At 37.9% G+C, this 20,166-nt stretch overlaps 1 protein-coding gene across 1 annotated transcript in view; it reads right to left on the bottom strand.

Moving 5' to 3' along the window:
• The window catches only part of ENTREP2 (endosomal transmembrane epsin interactor 2), a 1,562,546-nt gene that overhangs the window by 146,086 nt on the left and 1,396,294 nt on the right, over positions 1-20,166 (bottom strand). The window lies entirely within an intron of this gene.

Genomic DNA, 20,166 nt, shown 5'->3' with positions numbered 1-20,166 from the left:
TTCTCCAGTTTTTATTAGAAAGAATGTATAGTAAGTGTAAAATAAAATCAAAGATAGTTTTTATTTTTGCATGATGACTATACAAGCTTTTTATGTAACTCGCAGTAGGGAAGTGGCCTGCAACTGTTTTGCTCCTATGGGCTAGTAGTGATGCAAACAAACAAACACAAACTCTGCTCAGTAAACCTGAAATAAAAATGTAATGTCTCTGTTTGGGTAAAGAAACAGAGCACATTGGCTTTCATCAACAGAGACTCAAAAAGGCTATGAATGTAGGAATTAGTTACAGGGACAGGCATCATACAAAATGACAGGGTTTTATTTTTATAGAGGAAAGAAAAAGGTGTGTCGTGAATAATAATGAAAAAGCAGAAAGTGCAAAAAAGGAGAAAAAAGTAAAATATTTAAGAAATGACCTTCAAGTAGATCCCTGACTAAACCCCTCTTTGACCATCTAGGAATATTGCCTTACAAGTAAAAAACACAAGGTCATTGATATCTAGAGTAATGCAAAGAGGACAAGTTAAATCTTTCCTTAATGACACTTATCTAATTATCCTAAATGTTAACATCTGTTAGGAAGAGAGAGAACCGAGATTGGTAGATAGCTAGCATCTTGGTGCAGCAGGAGGGTAAATAAAACAAACTAATCTATGAATGTGTTCCTTCCAAAGGTCATTTGCAATGATATTTTTCAGTTTAGAAAAAAAAAGTCCTGCAGGATATATCAAATCAAGGTTTGAACTATTGTGGACTATTCTTAGTAAATTGGACTCATCCAATCCTTCAGTGAAGCATTGATGTGAGTTAAGTATGAAATCATTTTAAGTATGATAGGCAATCCTATTTAAATTTTGCAGGTGCATTGTGTGAAATGGCTCCTTTGCACTCAATCAACAATGTAGCAGTGAGTTGAATACATCAGAGGAAATCAGCAGATGTGGAGTTTTTATTCTCGTGATTTAAGAAGTGCTGCTAAAAATGTAAAATGAAAAAAAAATTTGTATTGTTCTAACGCCAAAATTATAGGCAATCAACCCATTTATTGTGTATAGAAATGGTCTCTTCATACTCACTGTCTATAATATGTGAAGCTGGACTCCTGCCAACTCAAACAGCTTTCTGCAAGCAGAATTCTTAAACAGCATCTGGGGAGTAATCTGTGGTTGCAAAAATCCTGTACAAAATATATTTGTCTATGTCCTCTTGTTGCCATACAATGAAACACAAGTATCTTAACATGCTATTAATGTTTTTGTAAGGCAAAGACTCTGGCTTTGTAAATGTTCCTCTGTATTTACAGTATATGCAGAAGAGACTATACAGAGATATAAGGAAGCACCTCCTATACCTGACACTTGTTTGTAATACTGAAACATTATTTTCAAACTTTTTCTGAGTTTTTAATGTACTATCTTGTTCAGTTATAAATGTTTTCAAATAGTTTTAAGCAGCCCAATGGATAGTATTACCAAGACAGCTCCTGGTACATCTTGCAAAACACATTCATCTGCAAGAATGAAATGTGTGGAAAATGTTTAATAATAATGCACCAGACAATTATATACCAGTCTGACAATGAGAGTTTATTCAAGGACCTTAGCCACAGTTAACAGAGTTGATATTTCAGTTAGTGTTATCTGTAATCTTCAGTGAAGTAAACTTGTTTGCTCCCCACCATCCTGCATTTTGTGGGACTGTTATAGTTTGGGAGTTTTGCCCAGTGTATCACTAGCATCAACCCTAGTTTGCTGAAGACTATTTAGTTATGTCCTATCCTCCTTTTCAGTTTCCACTACCCCACCCAACTCCATGCACTTTGAATCCTTCTCTGCCCATGTTGTGGTATGGCTCAACCTCCCAGATTTTCCTGACTCAGTCAACAGCTTCCCATCTTGGACAGTCCCTGGGAATGATCAAGGGGTATGTGTATGTTGTACAATGCCTACACTAAGCACTGGACAGTTATTCTGTCTGAAATTAACCTAACAAAGAGATGTTTTCAGAGTATTGCTAAAAACAGCATTATGACTTTTAGGTAAAGCCTGATTTCAATTTCATTCAAACAAGACATTTTTAAAGCCTTACACAAAACAATTAATTGAATGGAACCTGCTAATGTTTCAGAATAATCATATCAGTGTTTAATGAACGACAGTACAGTATCTGAACACTAATAAATCATTTGTGTTAGCCTCTGCAGCTGAGGCACAACAGGATATATTCTAATTATTCTAATTAATGTCAATGTGATTTTTTTGTAAATAAGAATTTGAAAAAGCTTTTCTGAAACAAACAGCAGGCATTTTAATACCTGTCTGAAAGAAAACTATAGATTAATTTGAAGTCTGCTCTTAAAGGGATACAATACTGTAGTTTTGGTTATAGAAAAGATATGCAAACAATAGGCAACAGTACACATCAGCCTCCCCGTAGGGGTGAGGGACAGAGCCCAGGCCATTTAAAATAATGTTTCTGCAGCAAATTTGAATCAAATAAACTCTTATCAGCTGATTGAATAAGGATAAAGTTCCTTTAATGATTAGGTTCACTCATGAAAGTCAAACATTAAAGGGACATTAAATTGCTGGGTACAACTACAGTAGCAGAGTTTCTACCCGCCATGCTATTGTTTTCCCTCCTGTACATGCAGCTATCTAAAGTTGTTCTCCTACTTTAACTCATTACAGAATCCAGCTGGTAAAGCTCTGCATCTTTATACTGGGAGCTGCCATTTTGGAGCACGTGTATTGTTGCATCATGTGACAGAAGCAGTGCACTTTCACAGATCTGTGGTTTTACTGGCTTTTTTACAGCTGTGCATTTCACTTCAGTTTGACTCACATTATAGAGAGCAGAAGTGTTAAATTTTTGCAGTTTTTTGCACATTTTAAAAATTAAATGACAAATATAAGCTCCAAGATGGCGGTGCCCAGTGTGGAGATGCAGAGCTTCACTAACTGATAATTGTAAGAGGTTAAAATAAGAGAATAGTTGTACCCAGCAGTTTAATGTTAAATAAGTATGAAACGCTCCAAATTTTCTTTCCTGATAAAATCTATTTTGCTCTTTTCCTTTACTGAAACTTAACGTCTATCTGAGGTAGGCCCTGGAGTGTGCATATATATTGGTTACTATATGGCAGCACTGTTGTAACAATGTTTGCAACAATGTTATAGTGCTCAAGGCACATGCATCAAGGTACTAAAGCATGTAAGTTTAATTTTAACAGATTAGATTGTTCCAAATGTTTCTAATACTAGACTTATTTATAGTACAGAACATATAATTTCCCTTGCATTACAAACATTGGGCTCCATTTAAGAAGCTGTGGAGCACCTTCAGCTGCAGACTCGCAAGAGAAGCAGCAATCAAAGAAACATTGATTTTGACAGCAGATAAGAGCCATAGGGGCCGAATTATCATTGTGCGGATGCATACGCTGTCTGCATTTATCATTGCACAAGCAGTTTTTGTGAAATGCTTGTGCAATACCGCCCCCTGCAGATTTGCGACCAATTGGCTGCTAGCAGGGGGTGTCAATCAACCGATCGTATCCAATCAGGCTGATTGCTGTCGGGCGCCTCAGAGGTGGTGAACGAGTTAAGGAGCAGCGGTCTTAAGACCGCTGCTTCTTAACTCCTGTTTCTGGCGAGCCTAAAGGCTCGCGTGGAAACAGATGCATTGGGGTTGATTGACCCTTTGATAAATCAGCCCCAGAGGTCCAACAAGTGTGCCCAATATTTGCTAAAAGTATTAACTTATCTATTTCGTATGATAGCCTTATGCTTATCCCAGGCATTCTTGAAGACTGTCACAGCTTTTATCATTACCACCCCTTGTGGAAGTTTATTCCATTAATCGATCCCCTTTTCTGTAAAAAAAGTGCTTCCTCAAATTACTCCTGAATATACTACCCTTCAGCTTGAGATCATGACCCCTTGTTCTTGAATTTTTCTTTTCATGAAAAATACTCTCAGCCTCAAATTTATTAAACCCATTATTATAATTAATACTGTCGTATCCTTCCTGGTAAAATATTTTATAAATAAATATCACCTCTTTCCCTTCTCTCGTCTAAGCTATACACATTTAGGTCAGTGAGTCTCTCCTGGTACGTTTTATTTTTTAGACCGTGTTCCATTTTAGTAGCCCTCCTTTGCACAGATTCCAGTTTCTTTATATTCTTCTGGGGATATGGCCTCCAGAGCTGCACACAATACTCAAGATGAGGCATAACTTGAGTATTATCAGACCACAGCTTCTTAGAGGAATATGAAACCCAATTGTTTTCTTTCATGATTCATATAGAGCATGTGATTTTAAGCAACTTTCTAATTTACTCCTATTATCAATTTTTCTTCATTTTCTTGGTATCTTTATTTTAAAAAGCAGGAATGTAAACTGAGGAGCCGGCCCATTTCTGGTTCAGCACCTGCATAGCACTTGCTGATTGGTGGATATACCGCCACAATCCCCATTACAAACTACCCCTCTACACTATTAACCCCTAAACCGCCCCACCCCCACTTCACAAACTACCCCACTACTCTATTAACCCCTAAACCGCCACAACCCCATCGCAAACTACCCCTCTACACAATTAACCCCATAAACTGCCACACCCACACATTGCAAACTACCCTACTTCTCTATTAACCCCTAAACCACCACAACCCCCATTGCAAACTACCCCACTAATCTATTAACTCTTCAACCTCCACAAACCCCACTGCAAAATACCCCTAACCAGCTAAGCTCCCCTAACCTAACACCCACTAAGTTACCCCACAAAAACCTAACCTTACCTAAAAAAACTGACATCACATGAAAAAAAAAAACTACCATTACAGAAAATAATAAAAAACTACAATTTAAAAAAAAAAAACAACAACAGTTATGCCTATTCTAAAACTAAAGCTCCACTATAAAAAAAAATCCCACCCAAGATATAAAAAACTATACTAACACTAAACTATAGCAAACAAACAAAAAAGAAACACTACATCATTCTATAAGTAACATCCAACCCCCTAAAAAGGCAATCTAAAAAAACCTACTCTGATAATTGTACTGAAAAAGGCATTTGGCTGAGCCTTGCCTTTGGAAGAGCATTTAGCTATTTTGCTGTCTAAAAACAAAAAAGAAACCCAATCTAAAAAAAGAACCTCACCCATTTTCAAATTAAAATCAATAGAATGAAAACTTTTTCTATTGACTGAAAATCAGCCAATAGGAATGCAAGGGGCTATATAAAGGGGGTACCTTGCATTCAAAATCCAATGTGCGGCGAGTGACCACATGAAGTGGAAGTAGGCGTCAAAAGATTCAAAGATAAGAAGATGGATAAAGATAGAAGACCACCACCAGGATGAAGTCAGAAGTCGCCGCCAGGATGAAACTGGACCACCGCTGGGTTAAAGATGGATTGCTGCAAGTATGAAGATGGAGTGCTGCCGCCACGTAGGAGCTGGATTTAACTTTGGTGAGTACCATCTTTAAGGTTTAGTATTAAGATTTTTTTGAGTGATTTTTTTTTTTTAGAATAAGGTGTTTTTGTTGTTGTTTTTTTGGGCAGCAAAACAGCTAAATACCCTTCTAATGCCCTTTTCTGGGCATTTTTTTTTCAGTGGGGCTATGTAACACAATATGGATTAATAGTGTAGAGGGGTAGTTTGCAATGGGGGTTGTAGCGGTTTAGGGGTTAATAGGGTTAGGGCTTATGGCGATTCGGGTTAGTTTGTTTTCCACTTTTCACTCTCCATTGAAGTCTATGGGGAAGTATGCTAACATAGTCGTGATATTCTAACTTGTGCTCTTTGCATGCGTTGCATTAGCGTGCGAGCGAAAAGCATTTACTTTCAACTTGTAATATGCACACTACCCAACGTGCGCAAAGAGCAGAAGTCGAGCGGAGTTAACGTGCAAGCGGGAGTGGTAATTACCGCTTCACTTGTAATTAAGCCCTTAATGTTCATAAAGACTGGTTGATGTGTTTGAATGCAAGAATGAAGGCTGTGATACACTGCAAGCGATGCGGCGCGGGGTGAAGCAGCTGCTTCGCTACGTGACCTGACGCAGCAGAGTGCTGAGAGATGAAAAGGCAGGACACACTGAGCATGCACAGCCGCATCAACACGCTGAGCGCCGCTCTGCTTGCAGTGTGTCACAGCCTTAATACTTCACAACATGTGAATCAAGAATTTGATTTAATGTTTTGCAGCTTTATAATGAACATTTTTTGAAAAAGAAAGCAATTTTATTACGATTACAATAGATGTCCAAATGTATGTTGCATACATGTTTAACAGTTTAAAGCTATGATTTGAGCTAGTCTTTAATATTTTTATTAACCTTTTAACACCATTATGCCGTTCTATTCCGTCATATTTACACTGGGCTTTAAAGCCGTTATGACGGAATAGAACGTCATAACAAACGGCTGTCCTGAAGCCTTCTGTGCTTCAAGGACTTGATTGCGGTCTGGAGGGCGTTCCTAGGGTTGTAGGGACGCCCCCCAGATGCGATCCAATAATTGAAATCTCGCGATCGTATGCACGATCGCGTAGTTTCAATTTGTCTACATCGGAACAGGTGTTCCGATGTAGGCACTTTAACCCTGTCACAAAAGGGTTAAACCAGTAAATATTTGTATTTTTTACCATATGACTTGATCAAGCACAAAAGTTTTAAAGGGACAGTAAAGTCTAAATTGAACTTGCATTATTTAGAGCATGCATTTAAACAACTTTCTAAATTACTTATATTAGCAAATTTGCTTTGTCCTCTTGATAATCGGCTAGATTACAAGTTTTGCGTTATGAGTAAAAATGCAGCGTTATGGGTGATAACGCTGCTTTTTCACTACCGCTGCTATTACGAGTCTTGTAAGTATAGCTGTACCGCACACTTTTTTGGCAGTAACGCAAATTAACTTACGCAATTTGCGTAAAGTCTTTTTTTCAATGGGACTTCCATAGCGCCGATATTTCAAGCTTTTTCTGGGAGGCCAAAAAGTGAGCGGTACAGCCTATCCCGCAAGATTCGTAATACAATCTAAAGTCAGTAGTTATGAGTTTTACGTTACAGAGCTGTAGCATAAAACTCATAACTAAAGTGCTAAAAAGTACACTAACACACATAAACTACCTATTAACCCCTTAACCGAGGCCCTCCCGCATCGCAAACACTATAATAAAATTATTAACCCCTAATCTGCCGCTCCCGACATCGCCGCCACTATAATAAACATATTAACTCCTAAACCTAACCCTAAATCAAACCCTAACACCCCCTAACTTTAATATAATTAAAATAAATCGAAATAAAACATACTATTAATAACTAAATAATTCCTATTTAAAACTAAATACCTGTAAAATAAACCCTAAGCTAGCTACAATATAACTAATAGTGTTATTTTTATTTCACAGGCAAGTTTGTATTTATTTTAACTAGGTACAATAGTTAGTAAATAGTTATTAACTATTTGCTAACTATCTAGCTAAAATAACTACAAACTTAACTGTAAAATAAAACCTAACCTGTCTTACACTAACACCTAACCTTACACTACAATTAAATAAATTTAATTAATTAAATACAATTACCTAACTTACAAACACTAAATTACACCAATTAAAAAAATAAATTATCAGATATTTAAACTAATTACACCTAATCTAATAGCCCTATAAAAATAAAAAAAGCCCCCCAAAATAAAAAAAACCCTAGCCTAAACTAAACTACCAATAGCCCTTTAAAGGGCCTTTTGCAGGGCATTGCCTTAAACAAATCTGCTCTTTTACCTGTAAAAAAAAAATACAAACAACCCCCCAACAATAAAACACACTACCCACACAACTAACCCCCCAAATAAAATCCTAACTAAAAAAACCTAAGCTCCCCGTTGCCCTGAAAATGGCATTTGGATTGATATTGCCCTTAAAAGGGCATTTAGCTATTTTTCTGCCCAAACAATAACCTAAAAATAAAACCCACCCAATAAACCCTTAAAAAAAACCTAACACTAACCCCCAAAGATCCACTTACAGTTTTGAAGACCGGACATACATCCTCAACGAAGCCGTGAGAAGTCTTCATCCAAGCAGCAACAAGTCCTCAACGAAGCTGGGAGAAGTCTTCATCCAAGCCGGCAGAAGTGGTCCTCCAGACGGGCAGAAGTCTTCATCCAGACGGCATCTTCTATCTTCATCCATCCGGCGCGGAGCGGCTCCATCTTCAAGACATCCGGCTCGGAGAATCCTCTTCTTTCCATGGCTAACGACGAATGAAGGTTCCTTTAAGTGACATCATCCAAGATGGCGTCCCTTGAATTCTGATTGGCTGATAGAATTTAGCCAATCGGAATTAAAGGTGAAAAAATCCTATTGGCTGATTCAATCAGCCAATAGGATTGAGCTTCAATCCTATTGGCTGATCCAATCAGCCAATAGGATTGAGCTTGCATTATATTGGCTGATTGGAAAGAAAGCTTCAAGTGGTATAAAAGCAAAACGCATTTTGTTAGTTAAAACATAACTTCCTCAATGGCTTCTTGGTCTGCAGTGCCTGCACAGGTGTCTTATGGAGGAATAGGTAATTGTAATCCCTTCTCCATACTTTTCTTTAACTCCCTAGTGCCTGGATGCTGGAGAGCAAATAGATGCCTAGGCATCTATTTATCCAAGCGTCAACTGACTTGCATTCGCCAGCACCAATACGCTTGCCTAAGATCGCCTAAAATTGCTGCCGCGGACCTGAATACGTTCTCCAAAATTATCAAAAAAGCTGTCGAAAAGCCACGCACCAAGTATGGTGCGATGAGCAGCGGACTGTTGTTAACTAACAGTCATCAATCTCGCTGCTCTTCGGCTTTTTTACACCTTTCTTGGTACCCTGTCACTAAACACCCACACTATACTATACTGTTTACCCCTAAACCGCCGCTCCCAGACCCCGCTGCAACTCTAATAAATGTATTAACCCCTAAACCGCCGCTCCCTGACCCCACCGTAACTAAATACAATTATTAACCCCTAAACTGCCACTCCAGGAGCCCACCGCCACCAATATTATACTTATTAACTCCTACTCTGCCCTCCCTACATTATATTAATTAACCCCTAATCTGCCCCCCCTACACCGCTGCCACCTACATTATATTTATTAACCCCGAATCTGCCCCCTACACTGCTGCCACCTACCTACATTTATTAACCCCTAATTTGCCACCCCCAACGTTACCGCCTCTATATTAAATTTATTAACCCCTATAAGTCTAACCCTAACACCCCCTAACTTAAATATAATTTAAATAAATATTACTATCATTAAATAAATTATTCCTATTTAAAACTAAATACTTACCTGTAAAATAAATCCTAAGATAGCTACAATATAACTAATAGTTACATTGTAGCTAGTTTAGAGTTTATTTTTATTTTACCGGCAACTTTGTATTTATTTTAACTAGGTAGAATAGTTATTAAATAGTTATCACCTATTTAATAACTTCCTAGTTAAAATAATTACAAATATACCTGTAAAAAAAGACCTAACCAAAGTTACAATTACACCTAACACTACACTATAATTAAATAAATTCCCTAAACTAAATACAATGAAATAAATTTATCTAAACTACATTATCTAGGGGGATTAGATTAGGTGTAATTAGTTTTAAAAAAAATTTTTTAATTGTATTTAATTGTATTTAGTTTAGGGAATTTAATTATAGTGTAGTGTGAGGTGTTATTGTAACTTAGGTTAGGTTTTATTTTACAGGTATATTTGTATTTATTTTAACTAGGAAGTTATTAAATAGTTAATAACCATTTAATAACTATTGTACCTAGTTAAAATAAATACAAAGTTGCCTGTAACATAAAAATAAACCCTAAGCTAGATACAATGTAACTATTAGTTATATTGTAGCTAGCTTAGGGTTTATTTTATAGGTAAGTATTTAGTTTTAAATAGGAATAATTTAGTTAATTATAGTAATTGTATTTATATTTCTTTTAATTATATTTAAGTTAGGGGGCGTTAGGGTTAGGGTTAGACTTAGGTTTAAGGGTTAATAACTTTAATATAGTAGCGGCGACGTTGAGGGCAGCAGATTAGGGGTTAATAATTGTTGGCAGGTGGCGTCGATGTTAGGGATGGCAGATTAGGGGTTAATAATATTTAACTAATGTTTCCAATCCGGGAGTGCGGCGGTTTAGGGGTTAATATATTTATTATAGTGGCGGCGATGTGGCGGCGATTTTTGGGTGGGTTTTATTTTTAGAGTAGGGTCTGGGCATGTAAAAGAGCTAAATGCCCTTTTCAGGGCAATGCCCATACAAATGCTTTTTTCAGGGCAATGGGGAGCTTAGGTTTTTTAGATAGGCTTTTTATTTGGGGGGGGTTGGTTGGGGGGTGGTGGGTTTTAATGTTGGGGGTGTTTGTATTTTTTTTTACAGGTAAAAGAGCTGATTTCTTTGGGGCAATGCCCCGTAAAAGGCCCTTTTAAGGGCCATTGGTAGTTGATTGTAGGCTAGGGTTTTTTTTATTTTGGGGGGGCTTTTTTATTTTGATAGTGCTATTAGATTAGGTGTAATTGATTTTTATTTTTGATGCTGTGGTTTGTTTGTTTTTGTAACTTAGTGGTTTTTTTGTAATTTAGTAATTTTTAATAGTAGATTTAAATAATTTGATTAGGGTTAGGGTTTTTTAATATGTAATATAGTTAATTTAATTGATAGTTTAATGTAATTTTAGTATAATAGTTAAGGTAGGTTAATTAATAGTTGGAAAAAGCCGAATAGCAGCGAGATCAATGACTGCTAGTTAACAACAGTCCAATGCTCATCGCCCTGTACTTGGTGTGCAGCTTTTTGCTGGCTTTGTTTTTTAAATATGGAGAGCGTATTCAGGTCTGCGGCCGCGATGTTAGGCGAGTGTATTGGTGCCGACGAATGCAGCATTGTTGAGGATTTGATAAATATCCCCCTTTAAAGGGAAAGAAAAGTGCAAAGTGAACTTGTTAGAGAATTGTATTATTGCAGTATTGCTTCCATATAACTGTGTTTAACCCTTACAAGGGTTTTGGACACATAGTTAAAGTCTGTTTCAGAGCAGCAAACCACTACTGGGAGCTAGCTGAACACATCTGGTGAGCAAATGACAAGAAACAAATGTGTGTAGCCACAGATTCCCAGCTAGCTTCCAGAAGTGCATTGCTGCTGATGAGGATATGCAGATATACTTCAATAAAGGAAACTAAGATAACAGAAGTGTGTTAATTTGAAATCATAAGATTTTAATTTGGCTGTCATGTCCCTTTAAGGCATTAGTTAGTTATATGGAAAGATTAAAAGAGGCAAAATGAATGCCCTGAATACCATAAGACTGTCATTTTTTTTTATTATTCTCTAAACTGTCTACATTATTGAAGAATTATTATTATTTTAATGTTACAGATGCTTAGGAATAAAAGCTTCATTTTTCTAATCCATCTAATTATGTTCGTACATTTATAATTTACTTCCTATGCACAGGATTACTTATAGAAATATAACATAGACCCTGCAACAAAAACAATATCACAGTTAAGGTGCAAAGAAAACAACAAGGTTAAGTAGAACCTACCTGTATAATGACCACTGCCTTTCCTATTCTCTCCCAGGACTACATATCCCACAACAACATTGTGGAATATGTCAGCGCTGCGGAATCTGTTAGCGCTGCGGAATCTGTTGGTGCTCTACAAATAACCGATAATAATAACAACTCTCTCTAGCCTGTGCTGGTCTTGTAGGGCTTAAGAGTCAGCTTCATATCTACCTCTAACTTTTTTGCAGTAAGCTGAAAGTGGAAAATCCAAATATCTTAGCCAGTAATGGACGAAATAGGCCCTATTTTCCTTATAGTACCTATTGTGTTTACAACTGGCTAGACTATTGGGGTTTTCCACTTTCAGCTTACTACAAGAAAGTCAGAGGTGAATAAGAAGAGAATTCTTAATCCCTACAAGTTTAGTGCCAGCAAGATATAGCTTTACTAATGTCTAGAAAATGTATTGACAGCTAAGAAAATTACTTTTTTTGTATCATATTTTAAACAAAATATTTGATAATTTGTGATAAAAAAAGAATTCCGAAATAATAGATAAAGAACTTTTGAGATAGAATTTTAGTACAATTTTATTTTCAACCTGCTTGCAATGCCTTAGACCACTCTGTAGGTATGGACAGGCATTGTGTGAGTTAATGCTTTTGTAATCTATTATTGCGCAACCACTATAATCATTTATCTCCTTGCTGGTATAAAACTCTTGGGACTACTTCAGATCAAAATCACCAGGGCAATCAAATAATACTATAGATTCTAAAGTGTTCTCAGTCTATATATAGCAGCCATAAATAAAATACAAAATGTGCTGTGACAAGGTCGAGAGGACACAGAGAAGATGTCATGTTTGGCAAAAAGCATCATCCCTGCTCAGACTGAGCACACTTAAACGCCCGACATCTCATAAAACTGGTGGCAGATCCCACGAAAACTCATCAATCACTTTCCAGCCAGCACTCGTGTCCAAGACTTAATTTAAATTTGGCCTTTCATAAAACTAAATGTGACACGCTATTTTAAAGCTATTAAGAAAAGAGCTTTCAGTTCATGAGGAATTTTCCATCAATAAGTGTCTTCCGACAAAGTCAAAAGGAGAAAAAAATGTTTTGCAACACATTTTAAAACCAGTAACAATCATTTTTACAAAGAGATTGTCAGTTCCTGTCTTTATGTGAAATTTGGTTAAGAAAAATGTGTTGTATAATGCTGAAGTTTAAGAGGACTTCTGATATGTTAAGATGCGTGACCAAACTCTATTAAACAGACAGTATGCTTTACATCTGGAGCAGAAATCTGCAAACTGAAAATTGTAGAATAGTACAGATCAGAATGTTGAAGAATATAAATGAAAGCTAAAATTGATTAGCAAAAAGTAGCTTAATCTTTTCTATATTATTATATATAGAACATTAAATGTGTAAAAGTAGTTTACACAATTTTGTTTTTAAATTACTTTTGAGAAGATTAAAGGGCTACCAGCTGTGTGAAAAAAAGAATTTGATAGGGTTTATTTAGCATTATAATAGAAAACTGGTCTCCTAGCAGCCCTTTGCAATGTGTTTTACCTCTTTCTTTAGCACTGTAAGAAATAAAAAACAGAATTTATGCTTACCTGATAAATTTATTTCTCTTGTGGTGTATCCAGTCCACGGATTCATCCTTTACTTGTGGGATATTCTCCTTCCCAACAGGAAGTGGCAAAGAGAGCACACAGCAGGGCTGTCCATATAGCTCCACCCCCAGTCATTCGACCGAAGGTTAGGAAGAAAAAGGAGAAACCATAGGGTGCAGTGGTGACTGTAGTTTAAAAATAAAAACCACCTGCCGTGGACTGGATACACCACAAGAGAAATAAAATTATCAGGTAAGCATAAATTCTGTTTTCTCTTGTAAGGTGTATCCAGTCCATGGATTCATCCTTTACTTGTGGGATACCAATACTAAAGCTTTAGGACACGGATGAAGGGAGGGAACAAGACAGGTACCTTAAATGGAAGGCACCACTGCTTGTAAAACCTTTCTCCCAAAAATAGCCTCTGAAGAAGCAAAAGTATCGAATTTGTAAAATTTGGAAAAAGTATGCAGCAAAGACCAAGTCGCTGCCTTACAAATCTGTTCAACAGAAGCCTCATTTTTAAAAGCCCATGTGGAAGCCACTGCTCTGGTAGAATGAGCAGTAATTGTTTCAGGAGGCTGCTGGCCAGTAGTCTCATAGGCCAAATGGATGATGCTTTTCAGCCAAAAGGAAAGAGAGGTAGCGGTCGCCTTCTGACCTCTCCTCTTACCGGAATAGATAACAAACAAAGAAGTTGTTTGTCTGAAATCCTTAGTTGCTTGTAAATAGAACTTTAAAGCATGGACCAAATCAAGATTGTGTAACAGACGTTCCTTCTTCGACGAAGGATTAGGACACAGAGAAGGAACAACAATTTCCTGATTAATACTCTTATTAGACACAACCTTAGGAAGGAAACCGGGAACCCCTTGCAGAACTGAAAGAACTAAATTCAGACTCCATGGCGGAGCCACAGATCTATAAACAGGCTTGATTCTGACTAAAGCCTGACTAAACGTTTGAACGTCTGGTACCTCTGCTAGACGTTTGTGAAAAAGAATAGACAAAGCAGATATCTGTTCCTTTAAGGAACTAGCTGATAATCCTTTCTCCAATCCGTCTTGGAGAAAGGACAAAATTCTGGGAATCCTAACCTTACTCCATGAGTAACCCTTGGATTCGCACCAAAAAAATATATTTTCGCCAAATCTTATGGTAGCTTTTCCTGGTGACAGGCTTTCTAGCCTGAATCAGGGTATCAATAACCGACTCAATCTCCAAGCAGTCAGACGCAGAGAAATTAGATTTGGATGTTTGAAAGGACCTTGTATCAGAAGGTCCTGCCTCATTGGTAGTGTCCATGGTGGCACAGATGACATGTCCACTAGGTCTGCATACCAGGTCCTGCGTGGCCACGCAGGCGCTATTAGAATCACCGAAGCCCTCTCCTGCTTGATTCTGGCAAACAGACGGGGGAGGAGAGGAAACGGTGGAAAAACATAGGCCAGATTGAAGGGCCAAGGCGCTGCTAGAGCATCTATCAGCACCTCCTGAGGATCCCGGGACCTGGACCCGTAAAGAGGAAATTTGGTGTTCTGACGGGAAGCCATCAGATCCAATTCTGGAGTGCCCCATAGCTAAGTCAGCTAGGAAAATACCTCCGGGTGGAGTTCCCACTCCCCCGGGTGAAAAGTCTGATGACTTAGAAAATCCACCTCCCAGTTGTCTACTCCTGGGATGTGAATTGCTGAGAGATGGCAAGAGTGATCCGCCACCCATCTGATTATTTTGGTTACTTCCATCATTGCTAGGGAACTCCTTGTTCCGCCTTGATGATTGACATAAGCTACAGTTGTGATGTTGTCTGACTGAAATCTGATGAATTTGGCTGCAGCTAGCTGAGGCCATGCCTGAAGCGCATTGAATATCGCCCTCAGTTCCAGAATGTTTATCGGGAGAAGAGCTTCTTCCCAAGAGCATAAGCCATCATGCTGTCTTGGAGGCAGCTGCAGGCTTCTTGGCCTGTTTACCCTTGTTCCAGCCCTGGTAAGGTTTCCAGGCTGCCCTGGGTTGTGAAGTGTTACCCTCTTGCTTTGCAGCAGGGGAGGATGAAGCGAAACCGCTCCTGAAATTTCGAAAGGAACGAAAATTATTTTGTTTGTTCTTTGTCTTGAAGGACTTGTCCTGGGGGAGAGCATGACCTTTTCCCCCAGTGATTTCTGAGATAATCTCTTTCAATTCAGGCCCAAAAAGGGTCTTTCCTTTGAAAGGTATGTTCAATAGTTTGGATTTTGACGACACATCGGCCGACCAGGACTTTAGCCATTGCGCCCTGCGCGCCAAAATGGCGAAACCTGAATTCTTTGCCGCTAACTTAGCTAGTTGAAAAGCGGCATCTGTGATAAAAGAATTAGCCAGCTTAAGAGCCTTAATTCTGTCCATAATGTCCTCATATGAGGTCTCCGTCTGGAGCGCATCTTCCAGCGCCTCGAACAAGAAAGCAGCTGCAGTGGTTACAGGAACAATGCACGCAATAGGTTGGAGAAGAAAACCTTGTTGAACAAAAATTTTCTTAACTAAACCCTCTAATTTTTTATCCATAGGTTCTTTAAAAGCACAACTGTCTTCAATTGGTATAGTTGTGCTTTTAGCAAGTGAAGAAACAGCCCCCTCCACCTTAGGGACCGTCTGCCATGAGTCCCGCATGGGGTTAGATATGGGGAACATCTTCTTAAAAACAGGAGGGGGAACAAAGAAAATACCTGGTCTATCCCACTCCCTAGAAACAATATCCGCAATCCTCTTAGGGACCGGGAACACATCAGTGTAAACAGGAACTTCTAGGTACTTGTCCATTTTACACAATTTCTCTGGAACCACCATAGGGTCGCAGTCATCCAGAGTAACTAATACCTCCCTGAGTAATAAGCGGAGGTGTTCTAGTTTAAATTTAAAAGCCAATGTATCTGAATCTAACTGAGGAGAAACCTTTCCTGAATCGGAAATTTCTCCCTCAGACAGCACATCCCTCGCCCCCACTTCAGAGTGTTGTGAGGGTATATCGGATACAGCTACTAAAGCGTCAGAATGCTCATTATCTGTTCTTAAAACAGAGCTATCACCCTTTACAGGTAACACGGGCAGTTTAGATAAAAACACTGAGAGGGTATTATTCATAACTGCCGCTAAGTCTTGCAAGGTAAAAGAGTTAGACGCACTAGAGGTGCTAGGCATTGCTTGAGCGGGCGTAACTGGTTGTAACACTTGGGGAGAGGTTGACGGACTAACCTCGTTACCTTCTGTCTGAGAATCATCTTGGGCCACATTTTTAAGTGCAACAATATGTTCTTTAAAGTGTATAGACATATCAGTACAAGTGGGACACATTCTGAGAGGGGGTTCCACTATGGCTTCTAAACACATTGAACAAGGATTTTCCTTGGTGTCAGACATGTTTAACAGACTAGTAGTAACAGAAACAGGCTTGGAAATCACTTTAATCAAGTAAAAACACACTTTGAAAAAAATGTTACTGTGCCTTTAAGAAATAAAAAAGGCACACAATTTTGCAAAACAGTGAAAAAATGCAGCAAACTTTTCGAAATTTTTACAGTATGTACCTAAAGCATTAGTAAGATTGCACAACTAGCAATAAAAACGATTAACCCCTTAATGCCCAAACCGGATGGACAGTAAGCCAAAAAAAAACAGTTAAAGAAACTGCAGCACCTTGCCACAGCTCTGCTGTGGCCCTACCTGCCCTTAAGGACCAGATTTGTGGGGAAAAAGCTTCTTATAGGCCCTCAAACTGCAGCAGGACCCTCCATGTGAAAACAGCCTGAACTTCTAGTCAAAATAACTGCGCATCTGAGGCACGAAATTAGGCCCCTCCCACCTCACTCAGGTGCTTGTGAGGCCTAAAGAAACACTCCCTAGTGTTTTAGTAATAGCCATGTGGGTAAAAACCCCTGAAGGAAACCCAAAGGAACCTTCAAAGTGTCTCAAAAAACGATATTTTCAATAAAAACCGTTTGCCCTGAAGTAGTGTCAACCAGCATAAACTAGCCCTGTTATGTAAGATTGAAATTCCATACTTAGTCTCTGAATATAGATTACCCTTCCCTCATGGGCATATTAACAGTCTTTTCTAGCATTATCACAGTCTTGTCTAGAAATAAATGACTGAACATACCTTATTGCAGCCTAACCTGCAAACCGTTCCCCCCAACTGAAGTTCTCATGTACTCCTCAGTCCTGTGTGGGAACAGCAGTGGATTTTAGTTACAACATGCTAAAATCATCTTCCTCCCTGCAGAAATCTGCAAGAGAGTAAATAGTACACACCGGTACCATTTAAAATAACAAACTCTTGCTTGTAGAAAATAAAAACTACAATTCTAACACCACATTCACTTTACCCTTCCGATTGCTTAGAGCCGGCAAAGAGAATGACTGGGGGGTGGAGCTAGAGGGGGAGCTATATGGACAGCTCTGCTGTGTGCTCTCTTTGCCACTTCCTGTTGGGAAGGAGAATATCCCACAAGTAAAGGATGAATCCGGGGACTGGATACACCTTACAAGAGAAATACATATACCTGGGTATAGCCCTTAGTGATGCAGAATAAACTCATTTTTAAGACTACCAAAGTAAATTAATGGAATGGTTCATAAGGATAAATTGATTTGAGATATATATATATATATATATATATATATATATATATATATATATATATATATATATATATATATATATATATATATATACACACAGTATATGCATAGATTATAGATAGACAGTGAAGTCAAACTTTTGTTTCAAGTATTCATTAAAGATTTTGCAGAAGCTAATTTCTGAGTCAGGGTAATGTGCTCGTTAAAACAGAAAACTTCTAGTTTTACATCGTTTAAAATAATTCATAGAATATATATATATATATATATATATATATATTACAGTATGTATAATAATTTTAAAAAGTTAGCAATTCTTCCATGTGCGCTAACCCGACCATGTTAGTCCTAACTTGCGAGCCTCAATACATTCCTATGTTCTTCACATAGAAAATCATATACATTTTTTTATTATTATTATTATTTTTATTATATATATATATCTGATAATGTTTATATAAAATACTAATCTATGCCTACATATCTTTAGGAAAATATATACATATAGATATAAGGTATATAGAAATATGTATTTACAATAAAAAAGTACATTGCTCTGTATGTGAAGAACATTGGAATGTGAAATATTCATAATTCATGTTGGGTTTACCACACTTGAATAAACGCAATTGTGTTAGAATGCGAGTCTGGGTGTTCTTTTTTTTCCAGTTAGCGCACTCTATTGAAGTCTATGGGAGAATAAGTGAACACAGTCTCGATATTGGAAGTTCAACTTTTTGTGCGCGTGTTGGATTTTCACTCTTGCTCTAACTTTTTACTATCAAATTGGAAAAAGCCTCCATCTAGCAAAGTTAACCTGCAAGAAATTTGTAATCTAGTCCTATGTTACTGCATTTCATCCTGTTCCTGCAGCTCTTTTTAAATCTATTCTCCTGTTTTAATAGCTTAGAGGTGCCAGATACTGAAACTTTGAATATCAGAGGGCCTGATATTCAAAACCTCACCACTCAGGCAAGATATTCTAAGAAGTGTTATCGCTATGGCAAGGCCATTAAAACCAACATTTAGAAAACACAAATTTTATCTTGAGAAATGTTTATGTTGCTATGTAGTGTCCCTTATGTGAAACAGAGACTCACTACATTTATCTCAATGCTGCTGAGGTTTTGAATATCAGGCCCAGAAAGAGAAGAGAGAGGATAAGCATATTATATACTCTACTTTATAGTTAATGTTTCAAAAGAGAAGATTTAGTGGGTTAATTGGCAATACAGGCTAATAATACCTGCACCAGTCTCTCACACATATTGTCAAATGGTGGTTGAGAGAGTCGGGAGATTTGGAGGGTCCTTCTTTGTTCTTGCATTATGTAAGATTGGGAAGTGATTTTAGGACTCTGTAAAGTGTCTGTAATAAAGGGAAAGCTGCTGCCAGTACTGCACATGCAGAAAAAACAAGTGCAGCCTTGAGCCACCTATCTGTCCCCGGTGATGCATTACACTCATGTTTTTCAATCGGGAGCAAGGGCAATTGCATTCAGCTGTGCATGGTGGGTGGGTGAGCCTCTTAGAGAGGATAACCATTCAATTACACCTCTCATCTGGCTGCAGGGCATATTGGGATACGTAGTCCAGAGATACTGCCTAGTGGATAGTTTCTACTTGTACTGTATGACTTTGATTTAATCCCTCCATATCTATTAGCTCATGTTTAATGTCATGTGTGGCAATAATACCCCTGGCGCTCTAGGTAGCTGCTCAGTTTGCCTAACCCTAAAAACATCCCTGACTGTCCATTCTCTCAATCAAGCTCCATACAAATTGTTTTACTCCATCTTTATTGCTAAATTTTAAAACTGGCTAAATGCTGTAACTGCACACACTCAGAATGAAATTTCCCATAAAGAAAAAACAGGAGTTCTATTGTGCGCTAACATTGCTGACATTAAATCAAAAATGAATTTAATTTTGCACTCATATTACAAGTTAAAGGTATTTTTTATAGCTTGAGCAAAAGTCTAAGGTGTGCTTACATCTGAATGTCAAATAGTGTGAGTGTCCTAAATCCATTAATAGGCTTCTGTTGGGGCAGGATGAAAAACTCATGCCTGCTATTACTTTAGCACCAAGCCGACGGTGAGTTAAACATCTGCTCAACTAGTGGAGTTCTTCAATTAGATATAAACTTAATTGTTGTAATGAAATGCCAGTTTAAAACACTGCACATAGGACATACATACATATGTATATACACATACAAAATAATGTTGTCCATATAGGGATTCTCTGATTAATCCTTTTTACTATCCACTTGCAATACCAGATTGTGTGATATTCGGAGCATGGGTTGGAGCACAAGAT

This window comes from Bombina bombina, chromosome 6, assembly GCF_027579735.1.
Source record: "Bombina bombina isolate aBomBom1 chromosome 6, aBomBom1.pri, whole genome shotgun sequence".
Lineage (NCBI taxonomy): Eukaryota > Metazoa > Chordata > Amphibia > Anura > Bombinatoridae > Bombina > Bombina bombina.
This window is presented reverse-complemented; position numbering and strand designations above follow the sequence as displayed.